Consider the following 14,937-nt stretch of genomic DNA (forward strand, 5'->3'; position numbering starts at 1 on the left):
TTTTTAACATATATTGTATTATTTGTTTCAGAGGTACAGGTCTGTGATTCAACAGTCTTGCACAGTTCACAGCACTCACCATAGCACATACCCTCCCCAATGTCTATCACCCAGCCACCCCATCCCTCCCACCCCCCACCATGCCAGCAACCCTCAGTTTGTTTCCTGAGATTAAGAATTCTTCATATTAGTGAGGTCATATGATACATGTCTTTCTCTGACTGACTTATTTCGCTCAGCATAACACCCTCCAGTTCCATCCACGTCATTGCAAATAGCAAGATCTCATTCCTTTTGATGAACCAAGTCCATCTTATCCATATTTTATCATTGAATTTGATGAAGAAAATCACAGAACTGGATTGACGGGCTTTAGTTGACATTCGAGATCACAAATGTCACACAAAGAGTCAACAATGACTTCCAGACTTATTCTTTCTTAAAAGGTTCCCGACCCTGTGAAAGGACTATTTCATGGCTTCTTCTCAAACTTCTTGAGTCCCAGCAATTACCGTGCTTCATTGAGTAAAGAAAACCCATCCGATGAGAACCACTCTCCTTCTTCCCTCCCCATAAACCATACTTTCTCCCAACAGAAATCCATCGCCCTCTGCCATTTCTGCTCGGGATGCAATCCTCTTTCACTCACACAAGGACTGCAGTCTTCCATTCATCACCACCCAACACACACCAGCTTTTCCTTTCTCTACTAGATCATTCCTGGAAGCATACACATGTTCTAGCTCTTCCCACTGCCTCCTTCACGTACTACCTTATGTCTGTGATCCCCTTTAGAGTATATCTTAAAAAGTTTGTCCATATTCACTGCCTCTACTACCTCTCTTCCATACTATCTTTGACCAATTCCATCTGCCTTCTGTTCCTGTCTCCCTCTGTAATTTCTTTGGCCAGGTTTACCATGGCTTTCATACAGCCAAATGAGGCATACATGTTCTTTTTCTCATCCGATTTGATCTCTGAATGGTAGACTATTCCCTCCTTCTTGGAACACTCTCCAACCTTGGTTGTATACCATTCCTTCAGTCTCTTTTCCTTCTATACTCAACTTCTACATGCTTTCCAGGACTTGGTTCTGAGAATTCTCATGGCCACGATGTTCCTAGATCTCCTTTAACCCCCTGGTTTCAATACCATCTATGTCTTGATGACTCCCAAATTTATAATAGCAGCCCAGTCCTCTCTGAGTTCCAAACTTTACTCTCTCCTTGACATCTCCACTCAGATGTCTCTAAATTAACATGCCCATAACCACATGCTTTACTCACTACCCTCTCTCCAAGCCTTTCCAGCATTAAGACTTTGTTCAATAAATGTCACCTGTATCTACTGATTTATGGAAACTGAGTCATCCTTGACTTTCCCCTCTCACTTCCATTAATGAGTCTCCTTCATACTTCATATATATCCATTTGACTTTGAGGCACCTCCTGGGAATCCCCATTGGACCAGGAGCACTATTTGAGTGCCCCTCAAAGAACTCATTTTCAAAACAAGACAAGAAACGTATGCAAGGAGAAGACAAATAAGATAGAAAAGTAAAACGAACTCAAAATTAAAGAGAGCTCCAGAAAGCCTTGTCCTAAGATCCTAAACAGGCAAAAGAGGATACCAATTTGGCTCTGGGCTCCCTAGGAACAAAAGCAAAAACAGAAAAAATATCATTGACCAGGAACCCATACAGTTCACAGATTAAAAACACATTGGTTGTTAGGAGAGACAGTTGCCAGAAGAGAAATTCTCTGTGGGAGCTCCAAGAAGCTCTGACCAATGCTACAGACAAGGTTCCCAATGAAGCCCACAGTAATGCTGTCCACTCTGGCTACAACATTCGCAGACTAATGTGTTCAAACTACCCATAACAATCAGAGAACAAATCTGAGCAGTATGTGGCAATCGGCTGAAAGGAATGGAAACACAATCTCTCTGTTTCTCTCCACTCCCAGGAACACGTAGAAGGACCTGACCCTCAGGGTGAGTAACACACACAATCTCTATTCTTTTTTCCCTACCAGCAGTGTTAAATTTCACACGGATACCTACTGACCACAACTTGGGTCGTGGCTCCGTGACCTGGCTGAGGCAATAATATCCTCAGTCCCCTTCTCAGGGAAATCTTTCCTCCAGACTTGGGCATGGCAGGGGAGGTCATCAAAGGAAGCTGGCTTCTTTCTCCTTTTGCAAATCTGTTCGTTTTGTGTTAGCAAATGGTAATGGGACTCTCTAGTAAGGAAACAAACCAGAACAGAACTTCCTCCAGGGAGCTCAGAATTTCAGTTCTCACAGGACTCTGTTAAAATTTGCCACAGTCACACTTTAGAGCTCAAGGACCAGTTAACTCCTCCAGCCAAGCTCACTCTTTCCTCAAGCCACTGGGAGAAACAGGATGAAAGGCACAGCAACTCCTTTTGTGAGACTATGGACAACCTTGGGACCAGGGTGGGACATGCTGTTTGAGAGGCAAGAAGGATCACTTTTGCTGGAATCACTATAGCTAGAAACCTTCTCTTCCTCAAGGATCCCTGCTCTGAGAGGCTTGTGCCATGATGGGCTTCCCGAGGCACTTCCCTCATTTCATCAAGGATAGAGTATATTTAAAAGCTGTGTGTCTCAACATTATTTTTAGCCTATTTCCCCCCCTTAACGCATGCCACTTTCAAGATTAGGGGCACCTGGGTGACTCGGTTAAGTGTTTGCCTTCGGCTCAGGTCATGGTCTCAGGGTCCTAGGATCGAACCAACCCCACGTCGGGCTCCCTGCTCAACAGCAAGTCTGCTTCTCCCTCCCTCTCTGTCCCTCTGCCCACTTGTGCTTTCTCTCTCAAATAAATAAAATCTTTAAAAATATGACATAGATTAAAATATTTTTCCTTTGTTTCAAGTTTAAAAGTCTTTTCAGCTCAGGTCATGATTCCAGGGTCCCAGGGATCTAGTCCCACACTGGGCTACTTGCTCAGCGGGGAGCCTGCTTCTCCCTCCGCCTGCTGCTCCCCCTGCTTGTGCTCTCTCTCTGACAAATAAAATCTTTAAAAGAAAAAAAAAAAAAAAGGAAGCTGTGTTTGGTTCCAAAGCCAGCCTCCCCAGCAGGCATCTGCTGGAGAATCTTGGTGGTGGTGCTGCCCAGCCTCACCAAGCTTCAGTTTTCCCATTGAGAAATTGAGAACATGGATGCCAACCTCCCAGGGCTCTCAAAATTGAGAAAGCCGAAGTGCCTGGGACAAGGCAAATGCTGAATAAATTGTAGTAGTTATTAGAAAACAGCATACTATTTAATTTGGGGCTATGGTGCGAGACATTTCACAAATACGATCTCATTTAAATCTGCCAACTCCGCAAGGTTTTAGACCAGATCAACACTGCCCAATAGATTTTCCATGATGCAAATGTTGGCGATGACAGCCCAACATGGTAGCCAGGAGAACCACACGGGGCCATGAAACACTTGAAATGTAGCTAGTGCAGCAAAGGTAAATTTTTAATTTTAATTCATTTTTATTTAAATAGCCACAGGTGGTTAGTGGTTACCATATTGGACAACACAGTTGTAGAGGTAAGAAGAAAATTTTTCAGAAGAGTAAATCATTTAAAGCCACAGTTGATAAGTAACAGACCAGGGATGCAAACTGGTTTCTTGGATTCCAGAGCCCATGCCTGTTCTACTTTGTCAACACTGACCAAACAAGTCCCCTCTGCCTATCAGCAGAGGGGGACCAATGGCTTACTGGATGGTCAGTAAATCAATACTGCTTTTGTAGGCTCCACCTCTGGGGACGCATGGGGCTCACTGTCCTTGTTTCCTGGTTTGTTAAGAACTGACGGGAAGAAAAAAAATGACTTTATTAAGATTAGAGAGAGACAAGGGACATCTAAGTTAGGGAAAAGCCACTAGGGGGTCTTATCAAACACTGATAATGTTATAAACCATTACCACGAAAACAGATGAGCTTGGGAGGGGCCTTACGCTGGGGACTCAGGTGGAGTCTGGGTTAGTTCACCAAGAGCTCCTGCTTTCGATCAGATCCTGGAATCTCAGAGCCCGAGGGAGGGGCCTATTTATTTGGTTCATGGCCTATTTACTTCAGTTCTTTATTCCAGAGCAATTGGCTAAGCTCTGGAGCTAGCTATAGCAGATCCTCTCTGATTCTGCACAAACACTTCCTCTCTCAGATAGAATCACAATTTTTTTTTTTTTTTTACCTTTTCAAGTTAGAACTAAAGCCCTTGGTGATGACATTCTGTCATCAGAATGATTTATAGACTGCTGTAGCAGATGGGTTCTCAAGTTGTTTTTACCCTCATGGGTCTGGTTTCCCCTTGGAAGGATCCAGAATGTTCATTGCACTTGTTAATCTTCCTTCTAATTTATAGACCCCTTGAGATGATGGGGCTCTGGGCTTCTCAGCTCACATTCCACAGGGGAGCAGGAGAACACTGGTCATGGCTGCCCCACCACCGACCCTTGTGATGTGCTATCACCTTGTGAAGAGATCTGTCAGATAATATAAGACCATTTGCAGCTTTTGTGTTCCCTGCCATGGCCTTGGATCCTTTGGACAGAATGTTCATCCTGGGTTACATTGTTCAAATTTAATATAGACATTTGCTCCTCTCTCTGATGCTCAGCCGGAAACCAAGAGGGGTATACAGTTTTGGTGTGAAAAGCAACCCAAGAGTTGTCTGTGGCACGTACTGCCCAAAGTTCTGCTTCTGTGCCCCGGCGCCACCCACCCCTAGCGGAGATGCACAGTGCTCGCTGAGCACCCACCAGGTGATGCTCCCTGCACTTCGTACACATTAACCTACTCACTTCCTCACACTCCTACAAGGGAGCTACTATGCTTATTCCTGTTTTAGAGAGAAGGCCGTCGAGGCGAAGGAAGCATCTTGCCCAGGATGGTATAGCTGCTGGGGCAGAGCCGGGATCCTTGGCTCCACGGAAGCACACACCTGAATCACACCTGCATCGAGGCCGGTAAGGGAGAGTGACACTGTTGGGAGGTAAGGGGGGCAGATGACTTCTCAGCAGTCATATCTGGAGGCCCCACTGTTCTCCCTGTCGCTGAATGCCAGCAGCCATCACTAGGGTTGGAAGGGTGCTGGAAGCTTCTTAGGTTTAATTACCACATTTCTTGAGGCCTCCCTGTGATGCCCACCCCCACCGGCCATAATTTATTACCGGGTTGTGATGGAGGGGTGTTTTCCACCGCCTCGCATCGAGTCTGAGTGTGTCTCGGATCCTAGTACCAAGGAAAATGGTCTGTCCTGATCTGTTGCTTCCCTTGCAATCTAGTGGACATGGTGAGTCCTATGACTGCATTTCCTGCCTGGCTTTGGCCACCAGGATCACAAGTAGCCGCTCTGCAGTCACTTATTCCAACTTTATGGAACGTTTTTTGCTGCCCATACAGTGGCTGCCTGCTAATTTTGCCTCTAATTTGATGTCCTTCACATCGTTCCCCCCTACCTTCAGCCTAAATCCCTGTTCCATTCAATTTATCTAGTTGTACATATTTCTGCATGACAGCTTACTTCGGAATATGGAAGAAAATGTGTATAAATAAGCATAAAAACCACTTCAAGAACACCAGAGGGGTGCCTGGGTGTTAAGGGTCTGCCTTTGGCTCAGGACATGATCTCAGGGTCCTGGGATCAAGTCCCACATTGGGCTCCCTGCTCAGCAGCAAGTCTGCTTCCTCCTCTTCCTCTGCCTCCCACCCCCTGCTCATGCTCTGTCAAGCATATAAATAAAATCTTAAAAAAAAAGAACACCAGAAACTACTGGGCATTTTACATTGGTTTTAGGGTCAGATAGACCAGATCCGACTATGGCTGGACACCTATAAGCTTATTTGAGCTCCATTTCTTCATCCCCAAAAGCAGGGATAACCAAAAATAATTGCCCATTTCACAGGTTACCTTTGGGCACTCAAGTGCTTGATGCATAATCTGAACCCAGTAAATTACCACTGATTATTAGTAACACAGTAATAGTAATTATTATAATGTTGCCAGTATCAATTACAATTCATCATCCAAGAACAAAGGAGGTAACTACCACCACCCCTCCCATACGGATGAGTAAACTGATCCTAACTGACGTTAGCAAGTTGCCCAAGAGGACACAGATGATAAGCAGCGAGTTACGTCCACATTGTGACAAGAAGAGCATTTCTGTTATGTGGATTCTTATGAGCAATGGTACCATGGTGTGCTCATTTCCACTGATCCAGAATGCACATCTGGGAGTTTAAGCATGGCGGAAACCCAGAGTTCGTACATTACTATTGCCCTAGACTCAGTGACATTTAGATTTTTGCCCAAGGAGGTCAGGTTGTGTTTGTTCTCTGCCAGAGCCAGCCTCAGGCTACATCAGGCACAGAGGCTCCATCTTCAGAGCACAGTTTTAGCTTCTACTCTCTTCATGGGCCATGTTGGGGAGTAGTGACCGGAGGAGATAATGTGGGGCTTGGGCACCCCCTGCCCTGAACCTCCCTGACATGGCAGATCACACTCTCAGATGATGAGAGGTCAATCCGGGGCAATTATCTGGCAAACTTCACAAGGTACTAGAGACCTGCTGTCTATCCTGGCTTCTGAATTCCATAGACACAAAAATGAAAATTTCTCTCCCTCCATAACCAACCGTGAGCACCTAACTTGCTCATTTCAATAATAAAGTGAACCCTTATCCTGGTATCAAGTGGAAAGGTTTAATCCAATCATTTCATCGTTTTCTTTCTCCAGAAATAAAGAATATCACCAACTTCCCAAGTGACCTGGGTGTGGGAGAGTTGATGAAGGATACTGAAAAAGCAGCAAGGGGAAAACACACCTTTCTGGATCTTTCATGTTCTATATTTTTAAAAACCTTGAAATTTGGCCCATGATACTTATTAACAAGATCTCTGATATCTCCTTGGCTGTGAGGATTTGTGTCAGCTCAAGGAGGGTCTGGATTTGGGAGGAAGGGAGGGAGGACATGCATGGATGAGCCACCTAAGAGTCAAACTCTGTTTCTGACTGCTTAAAGTATGGTCATGAGTAGTCATGAATTCCCACTTTCCCTTTTACTTCCAGATAAAGATGTTAAATCCCTGGGACTCATTTTTTAAGGTCTGCCAATTTGAGATGCTAAACTCTTTGTGTCTGTCTCTGTCCCTCTCCCTCCCTGAAGCATCTCCGATGGGATTCTGAGCCAAATCTGGATGTTCAGGCTCAGAGATAGCTCGTGTTGTGTTGTAGCAGGACAATGGGACAGGCTCCCTGATTCTTGCCGTGGGACACCTGAAACAATTATTCCTAGGATATTCAGTGAACAACTTCTCAGCTTGCAGAAGGAAGAACAAAGTCAACAAAATATGCTTTCAGGAGGAGTGGGTGGTAACTGAAAGTAACTTCCTTGGACAGGAAAACTGTCATGTTAGTCAAAACTTAGCAACTTAGTAGCCTTAGCAACTAAAATAAGGAGAAATTAAAGAAGACCAATTTATACAGAGCCAGGGAGGAAAATAATTGTTTTTGTAATAGATATTTACAACAAATATTAAAATAAGAAATGTGCCCTTCCTCCCATCTCCTCCCCCACACCCCCAGAGATTCTCTCTCTTGAGCAAACCGTAGTCAGGCTCCTCTGAATCTTCTTCCCAACTAGACATCCACTTTGGGACTTCCATGTCTGTCTTTGCAGTGATCGATTTTATCAGGAATCCTGCTAAGTTGCTTTAGCCAGAATCTCCCACCCTCAATATCTGAGCACCTTTGATATATCAGGTGCCTCAACCTCCACCATCTCCAGGTAACCTCCACCTGCTCTTTGGCTATAAACCCCCCTTTCCTCCTTGTATTCAGAGTTGAGCTCAACCTCTCCCCAAGTACTGTATACACCCCCCCCCACTGTAGTAGTCTCCTGAACAGTCTGCCCACTCATTCTTTAATAAGTGTCAAGAATAACTTTTTCTTTAACGCCCCCCAGCCCAATAATTCTAAAAACAACAGGAGATGTGCTTTGCAGATGGGCCTGAAGCATGACCACAAGCTGGAAAATCCTTTTCAGTAAAGCACTTCTAATTAAACCACAATTTGTTCCAGAAAAATAAACTGCACTGAGCAAATGATCAGAAATACGACACAGGGGGCGCCTGGGTGGCTCAGTCGGTTAAGTGTCTGACTCCTGCTTTCCACTTAGGTTATGATCTCAGGATCGTGAGATCAAGCCCTGTTTTGGGCTCTGCACTGGGCATAGAGCCTTCTTAAGATTCTCTCTCTCCTCCCTCTGCACCTCCCCTCCACCCTGCTCACACTCACTTGCGCTCTCTTAAAAAAAAAAAAAAAGGAAAGAAAGAAATACAGCGACAGAGAAGACATATATCTGAAGAAGCAGGTCAGGGAAAGAATGTTTTTAGCTATTGCTACCTGGAGATGTCAGTCCACATTGAACAGAGTCATTGAAAGGAATCTCAAGAGACATCCACGAAATTGCCCTCTAAATGTATGCATTTTCTACTTAAATAATTCAGCTTTTAAAAATGCCTGTCTTTACATTAGCTGCATGAGAGGTCACTCCCTTCCACTTTGTCTTCTGAAATAGCTTCCATTTGGGCCTCTAAGATAGAGTCCCACTGGAGCTTAGGGCCAATCCTGGTTCTTTCACTTTTTATTGTCTAAAAGAAGTGCAGAAATTACTGGAACATGCACACAAGGGCTACTGCTATCACCTCGAGAATTCCGCAGTGAGGGCAGAGCTGTAGAAAACTGCAGATCTGAAGGCTTAGCATGTGACCGTTCTGCACCAAAGGGGGGCTGATGCCTCGGGGGAAGGGGAGTGGAAGCAGGGGCAGGCAGGGAGAGCCCTCAAACCACGAGGCAGGACTAAGACCTGTGAGAGGAGAGGAGAGAGGAAGGGTCTCCGACTGCACTATGGCTCTGACAACGTCTCCACCAGGCGGATGGAATTCCCGAAGCAAGGACTGCCCACCAGCCTCATCCCGGGCAGACAGTGGCCAGCTCCAGTATCTCTGCCATGTCACTCACTGGCTAGGAACCTCATTATGAACGTTGTAAGGGTGCCAAAGCTGTGGCAGCTGGAGGCTATCTACTGACCACACAGCTCGTGCCAGGGTCCACTGGAAGGAGAGATCAGTGGCGTACCTCCATGACTGCCAATGCTAACCCTTCTCCAGATCCCCCCTGAAAAAAGACCTCCAGTTCCAGTTCCTTGGTACACTTAAAATTCCTTAAAAATTAGGAACCATTTAAATAACAAAAAAATCTGAGTCCCAGATATGTAACTAAGGAATTGCTGGATCACTGTGGGTGCTTATTAGTATCTGTTGGGTGACGAATGATTTCCCTGCTGGGAATATAGCAGTAAATAAAAACAAAGGATCTGCTCTCATGGCTTATATTCTAGGGGGAATTTGGATAATGAACAAAAAATAGTATATCAGGAATTGATAAATGCGAAGGTAAAAAAATCTAAAAGGGTAAAGGTGATGTGTGATTTTTTGGGGGGGGGGGGTGGGTGTGCTGATGAAATAGGGGGAAGAGCAGTCCAGAGAGAGAACTGCAAGTGCAAAGGCCCTGAGGCTGAAGTGTGCCTGGTGTTTTCAGGGAACATCAATGGGACAGTAGAGTGATGGGTCATGTAGAGGGATTGTAGGCCATAGGAAGGAATTTGGAAATTATTTGAAATGAGTTGGAAAGCCCCTGAAGGTTTAAACCAGAAGACAGGTATATCTAACTCACATTCTAAAAATACCCACCTTAATTATTTCTCATAATGGCTCCGTGAGGTAGGTATTATCATCCGCATTTTTTCAGGCAAGGAAGCTATGGCTTAGTGCTCAGTGGGTTTAAGACTGGCTTACAGTCCCATTTCTTGGGGTACAAGCCAGAGTTAAAGCTATTTCTGTTTAACTCCCAACCCATGTCCTTAACCAACTATGTGTATTTCAAACTCTTCAAGAAAGAGCTCTCTGGCCGAGGTTTTTACCCTAAATACCACCTAGTACAAACCCTTTCTTCGTCTGCAAACAATATCCTGGCAGCTTGACTTTGGTGAGGATCCAAACACTAGGCTCCTTTTTGCATTTCACCAGTTAGGATCATCTGCCTTTTTAGGTACCTGGGAGAAGAGAAACCACAGCAGGAGAGCAGTAGGGGTGCCAGCAAAACTGTCCACAGGGGAACTCCTGAGCAGAAAGATCATGGCGGCCTCGAGACCTGGGAAACCATACTGGCTCAGCCAACACACCCATCACGTGTTTCTGACAAGGTACCATTTCAGAGCCAACTGCTTACTATTTATGTCTTCAAGAGTAAGGAGTTTAAAAACATGTGTTTATGAATCTATCAATATTAAGTATTAAAAGACGGGCTTCCCCACTGAGGATATTTTATGTCTACTTTCATTGATTGAAAGAAAATATTATGTTCCTTCCATACAGTACATTTTACCTAGTTTCCTCCCACCCACACAAAAAATTGGAGACTAAAAAAGTCCTGGTTAATACTTTTCTATCCTTAAAGACCGATCTTCATTGATTATTAGGTAGAGGTATTAGTGTTCTGAGGGGCAGTTATTTGCTGTGAAGGGCAAATATATGAAAAATAAATTCTTGGGGCACCTGGGTGGCTCAGTGGGTGAAGTGTCTGCCTTCGGCTCAGGTCATGATCCCAGGGTCCTGGGATTGAGCCCCGTGTCAGGCTCCCTGCTCAGTGGGGAATCTGCTTCTCCCTCTCTCTTTCTCGCTCACTCTCTCTCAAGTAAAAAAAAAAAAAATTGCAATAAATAAATAAATAAATACAATTCTTTCCATCCTCATTTCCTTAAAAGAATCAAAGTAAGAACTCCTGGATTTAGTAATATAGTATTTATGGTCTGAAATAAAGCAAATAGGTTACTAATAAAGTTAAGTAGCTTCCATTACTATGTGTATGTGTGTATACATAAATATTTTTTAAACATCATACATATCTTCAAAGAACTGTAGGGGAAGAAAACATTTTGGGGCAACATTTTGGGGCACCTTTGGCTCAGGTCATGATCCCAGGGTGCTGGGATCGAGTCCCACATCAGGCTCCTCACTCAATGGGGAGTCTGCTTCTCCCTCTGCCCCTCCACCTGCTCATGCTCTCTCTCTCTAATAAATAAATAAAATCTTAAAAAGAATTTTCCTTAATCCTCTCAAAGTCCCTGACTAGGTCTGAAAGTTAAACTGACAAAGACAGATCAGCAACAGAAAAGCATGCAAATTTATTTACTGTAAGTTATATGTATAATAAAAAGAACCACAGGCCCCAAATGAAGTCACTTATGGTAAGGTCCCTGTCAGCAAACCAAGACTTAATACCTAACCTAACTGCAGTTTCAACCCCAAAAGTAAGGTGGCCTGTAACCAGCCAACATGAAGTTTCAGGGTCAGCACTAGGAGGTAGCCCACTGATAGGCCCCTTCCGTTCCCCTTAGGAAGGCAACTTTGCCTAAAACAATGCATTCTTTGCTAATAATTCCCCTTTTTTCCACTTCCTCTCTGCTTTTAAAAACCTTTCCCTTCTTGCAGCTCAACAGAGCTCCTTTCTATTTGCTCGATGGATTGCTGGGATGCTACCCAATTCGTGAATTATTTAATAAAGCCAATTTGATCGTCACATTTACTTGGATGAATTTTGTTTTTTAACATGCGACATGGGAGTCTGCATAAGAAAATGAACACCAGAAAAAATGGCTAAACCTGAGTATTTTTGTGTTAGGTTTGATGAAGCGTGGACAGTCATTTAGAAATAGGATAGGTCAAGGAGTATGAGGTTAAGTGTAGTAAATTAGGGGGGTGTGTCTTAGGAAGGCCTGTTTGTTCAAATTCTCCTTGGAGTACATTTGTCATTGGAGATACGGATGCTTCTTTCTTGTAGGTATAGGTAGGGTACCTCTCACATGTGGGTGTTTTATAACCTGCTTTTGGGAGTGGGGGAGGAGGAGGAATGATTCAGAATGACCTTCAAAGTCCTTCCACTTAAAATATTCAACATATCAAGGTGCCATATTTTGAATCTCATCATTTGCAAATGGCAGCCATTTCAAGGTCCCAAGTCCCATAATACAGGTAGCTGTGATTCATGTGTGTTCTCTTTGTCAATACATCAGTTCTGGAGACAGGCTCCATCGATCACTACATGTTGAATAGTAGGCAATTCCTTAATTGATTTAGGCTTCTCTTTCCTCTGTATAATGTGGAAAATAATCTCATTTAATCTCTAACACCATCTGAGGGTTTAAAAGAAGATGACTGATGTCAAGGGCTTAGCGCGCTGAAGAGTGAAATAAAATCTAATACGTTCAACTCCTCTGGAAAAAGGAAAGTTTCTTTTACTGAACAGTCCCCTCCCCTTTATCTGCCTTGCTTGTTTGGGGGAGATCAGCTGTAAAGAACTTGAAATGCATTTAATTTTTTTTCCCCTCTAAGGAAATCCAAAACTCTCTGACTTGCTCTGTACCTTGTCATTCTCCAACTTAAGCTGCATCATCAGAACCACCCCGGAGGCTCTTAAAACAGGGATTGCCGGAGCTCGCCCCCAGAGTTTCTCATTCAGCAGGTCTGGGGTGGGCCTGAGAGTTTGCATTTCTAACAAGTGTTCCAGGTGCTGCTAATGCAGCCAGTCAAGAAACGTAATTGTATTACTCAAGAAGGGACTTGAAGATGATTCACTTTATCACATGCTGTATATTTCACTTGACTGTTCATTTGTTCACCCTTGAATGAACTCTATTAATTCAATGACTAGACCACACGCATTAACAGAGTGCACTCCCAAAGAGAATGCACCAAGGGAATGCATTCTTTGGGCCTCTTCACCATCAGCCTGGAGATCCGTAAGGCTGCACTCATCCACCCGAATGAAATGCATGCCTTGGCCACTGTTCACGTGCTCACCCACAGTCACAGACACAGCTAGAAGGAACTAATACTGAGCATTTTCCTATTTACACTTCAGCTTGAATAGAAGCAACAAAGAACTAGCACCTAAGTGGCTTCTCAGCCCATTTTTTAATTTTATTGGCTCATTATTTATACACTTTCCTCATATATCGTTTTGTTCTGTTTCCACATCCTCCTTGTAAATCTATGCCACCCCAGATTTCCTTCTCTAGTTTCCTAGTGGATGCGTCTCACGTCTTCCAGGAATAAGCAGACCTTCCTGCACCCTTGAATAGCATGCATCTCAAGTCACTGACTCAGATGCTATTTCATGGGTGAGCTGCTTCTGTTCCTCAGGGGAATAGTTATCTTCTACCCTTGTGAAGAAATGAAGAAAAGCAAACCCAAGGAAACTTCATGGAGAGGAAAAACATAAAAATGAAAACTGTAATAAGCAAAAACAAATCAAACTGGAGCATCTTATAGAGAAGAAAGACCAAAGTGGTTGACAGAGAAAAAGGAAAAAAAGTGGAGAATGACTAACCTAAACATAAAATAAGACATTTGTAAGGGCAAATGATGAGCTCCAAGTAACTACTTGAACCTGAAAGTATCCTTACCACCCAAACTAATGTGTTATTCATCTCTGCTTAACATTATTTGTCTTCTGAGCAAGGTGTCAGCAAACTACAGCTTGTGGGTCAAATCCAGCATGCCCCCCATTTTTAAAAATAAAATTTCATTGGAACATAGCCCATTCATTCAATTATGGATTGTCTATGTTCTGTGACTGCTTCTATGCCACAGAGTTGAGTATTTGTAACAGAGACCGTATGGCTTATATAGCCTGATAAAGTATCTAGTCCCTTACAGGAAAAGTATGTTGACTGCTGTCCTTAGCCTTTCACCATGGGAGGACCGACTACATAAAGAGCACCTAAGAGAACTGTGGTTGATCACAAAGACAGCCCAATCCTTCATGCCTCCCTGCATCCACACCCCTTACAATGTGACTTATAGCTTCTCCCATCAAGAGGTGGAGTGTATGTCCCCACTCCTTGAGTCTGGATTGGTCTTGTGACTTGCTTTGGTCTAAAGAATGCAGCAGAAACACAGCTGACCTCAAGAGACAGCAAGCCTCACCTGCTGGCAGGATGACAGATCAGGTGGACTGGAGAAGGCCTCGCTAAGGCCACCTGAAATCAGCCAGCCCAAAGTCAGCCCAGCAGACACCTGAGTGAGCCCAGCTGAGCCCCACCCGGATGGCTGACCCACAGAATCATAGACTATATAAACGGTTGCTATCTTAAACTTTGGGATTGGAATACATCACTCCCAAATATGCCACTTGGGCATATGGATTATGGTGAACTGAAAATAACTGAGAATCTACAGATGCAGAGAGAGGCCTCCTCGAAGCTCCCCTTATCTGATTAAAAGCAGAGACTTTTGAGAAATGAAGGCGGCCATAAATTCCCTCTCCAGGGAGTTTTATGAGCATGAAGACAGAAAACCGGCACAAAGATGAGTCTGCACAAACCTTATTAAAATAACCTCTATCTTCCATTAGTTTCCCTATATATATATCTACCTTCCCACAATTTATTGCCCCTAGAAGCCCAAATCCCCTTTCCCTTTATCTGGTCGCTTCTCCAAAATTTATCATCTTTTGTTAAGATGGTATATAAGCTTCTGAGTCTACCCATTTCTTTGGGTTTTCACTTTCCTGTGAAGCCCCTATACCTGTACAAATAGTAACATCAATAAAATTTGTATGCCTTTTCTCCTGTCCATCTGGCTTTTGTCAGCTTAATTTGCTAGCCCCAGCCACTGAACCTAAGAGGGCAGAGGAAAGCTTGGCCCTGCTATGTCTTTAAGCTTTAGCGTGCTGTGGTATGTGTAACAACACAGCAAAAGTTGATACAATTATTGACCAATCACTGATCCTTTTATACCCTTGTCTCTTCATTTTCCTAACTCATGCCTTTCTTCCCTTTCGGGCTTCA

At 43.9% G+C, this 14,937-nt stretch overlaps 1 protein-coding gene and 1 long non-coding RNA gene across 10 annotated transcripts in view; one reads left to right on the top strand and one right to left on the bottom strand.

Moving 5' to 3' along the window:
* The window catches only part of PLCB4 (phospholipase C beta 4), a 411,040-nt gene that overhangs the window by 138,202 nt on the left and 257,901 nt on the right, over positions 1 to 14,937 (bottom strand). The window lies entirely within an intron of this gene.
* Positions 1,962 to 6,850, top strand: LOC123851557 (uncharacterized). 2 transcript variants are annotated; one of them, XR_006792636.2, is made up of 3 exons: positions 1,962 to 1,992; positions 4,872 to 4,989; positions 6,762 to 6,850. It is a non-coding gene; the product is annotated as an uncharacterized LOC123851557 (long non-coding RNA). The 2 variants fall into 2 exon arrangements; XR_006792635.2 differs by having other exon boundaries at positions 1,966 to 1,992; positions 4,844 to 4,989.

Source organism: Mirounga angustirostris, unplaced genomic scaffold, assembly GCF_029215605.1.
Source record: "Mirounga angustirostris isolate CCGP_5_RB_7025 unplaced genomic scaffold, mMirAng1.0.hap1 SCAF_10, whole genome shotgun sequence".
In the NCBI taxonomy this organism is placed as follows: Eukaryota; Metazoa; Chordata; class Mammalia; order Carnivora; family Phocidae; genus Mirounga; species Mirounga angustirostris.